Below are 1,880 nucleotides of genomic sequence, written 5' to 3'. Positions count from 1 at the left end.
CCCAGCTACTTGGGAGGCAGAGACAGGAGACTCGCTTGAGCCCAGGAGTTGGAGGTTGCTGTGAGCACTGAAGCCACGGTACTCTACCCAGGGGGACAGCTTGAGGCTCTGTCTCAAAAAAAAAAAAAAAGAAAAATGGAATTGGGCTTGGTGCCTGTATCTTAGCAGCTAGGGCACTAGCCACATACACCAAAGCTGGCAGTTCAAACCTAGCCCAGGCCTGCCAAACAGCAATGACAACTACAACCAAAAAATAGCCGAGTGTTGTGGTGGGCATCTGTAGTCCCAGGTACTTGGGAGGCTGAGGCAAGAGAATCACTGAAGCCCAAGAGTTTGAGGTTGCTATGAGCTGTGATGCCACAGCACTGTACCAAGGGCGCCATAGTGAGACTCTGTCTCAAAAAAAGAAAAAAGGAATTGTATTTTCTCCACCTTCTGGAGACCAGTTATTCGGTTTCACACTATCCATGTGTCCTGGGGATCCTTCCAGCCTCCCTCCAGCTCCTGGCAGCTCCTTTGCTGTGGCCAGATCCTTCTACTTTTTGTCTTCTTCTGGCCTTTCCTACTCTCTCTGTCTCTCTTCTGTCTCATGACACTTGTCATTGGATTTAGGGCCCACCTGGATAATCCAGAATGGTCTTACCTCAACATCTGTCGTTATATCCACAAAATCTGTAAACCAAATAAGGTCATATTCATAGGTTTTGCAGACCAGGACATTGATGTATCTTTTTGAGAGCCACCATTCAACCCACCATAGAGGGTTTTAGTACATCTAGTTGCATAATTTCCTGGTAGGACTCTGAGGGCATAGAGCTGGTCAGGAGAAATGGGAAGAAATCCCACAAACTCCTGGTGGGTCCTGGCGGCCGCCTCTCTCCTGGAATTATATGTGCAATTCTCTGTGCGGGTACTGTTTCAAAGAGAGGGCCCTCACCAAAGTCTTGGGGGTCTGAGACAGCAACGGGGTCAGAGCCCTCACAGAGGAGGGATGTGGGTTTCTTTTTCTTTTTGTTTTTTCTCACTCTGTCACCCTGGATAGAGTGCTTTGGTGTCATGGCTCATAGCAACCTCAAACTCCTGAGCTCAAGTGATCCTCTTGCCTTAGCTTCCTGTATAGCTGGGACTATAGGTGCCCACCACAATACTCAGCTAGTTTTCCTATTTTTGATAGAGATGGGGTCTCGCTCTTGCTCATGCTGGTCTTAAATTCTCGAACTCAAGTCCTCCTGCCTTGGCCTCCCAGAGGGCTGGGAACACAGGGGTGAGCCCTCACCGTGTTTTGTGGGACTTGGCACCTGCCAAGTTGTCCAGCCTTCTGCCTCCTATGCTGACCTCTTGGGAACCCCATGATGTGTCCTCTTCTAGGCAGTGTTGAGGGCTGAAATCAAAGTTGCCTCTTTCTCAGTTTCTCAAATGCACTTGGGCTTCATGAACTCTGCTTATCAACTGCTCCTGGTGGCAGCTTGGTGTTTATGGAGTGGGCTGGCCACTTTGGGTCTGTTTAGCTTTCACACAGGTTCTCCCCCGCACTCTTTAGTGTTTTTTCCCCAACCATCATTCATGTAGAGCAAGTGTCTTCAAACTACAGCCCATGGGCCTCATGTGGCCCACATTTATCTGGCCCTTCAGGTGTTTTTGCTGCCACTGCCTGTCTTGCTTAGTAGCCAACTCGCCTCGGGGCCCGCAATCCGGCCCTACAACAGTCTGAGGGACAGTGAACTGGCCCTCTGTTTAAAAAGTTTGAGGGCTCGGCGCCTGTGGCTCAAGGAGCTAAGGCGCCAGCCCCATACACCTGAGCTGGTAGGTTCAAATCTAGCCTGGGCCCGCCAAACAACAATGATGGCTGCAACCAAAAAATAGCCGGGCGTTGTGGCGGG

At 50.3% G+C, this 1,880-nt stretch overlaps 1 protein-coding gene across 8 annotated transcripts in view; it reads left to right on the top strand.

Annotated features, from left to right (window-relative positions):
• The window catches only part of ASPSCR1 (ASPSCR1, UBX domain containing tether for SLC2A4), a 44,488-nt gene that overhangs the window by 1,517 nt on the left and 41,091 nt on the right, over positions 1–1,880 (top strand). The gene's annotated exons all lie outside the window — the stretch shown is intronic.

This window comes from Otolemur garnettii, unplaced genomic scaffold, assembly GCF_000181295.1.
Source record: "Otolemur garnettii isolate 467f Iridium unplaced genomic scaffold, OtoGar3 scaffold00018, whole genome shotgun sequence".
Taxonomy (NCBI): domain Eukaryota; kingdom Metazoa; phylum Chordata; class Mammalia; order Primates; family Galagidae; genus Otolemur; species Otolemur garnettii.
The sequence above is the reverse complement of the archived record's forward strand: the minus strand, read 5'-3'. Positions and strand labels throughout refer to the sequence as shown.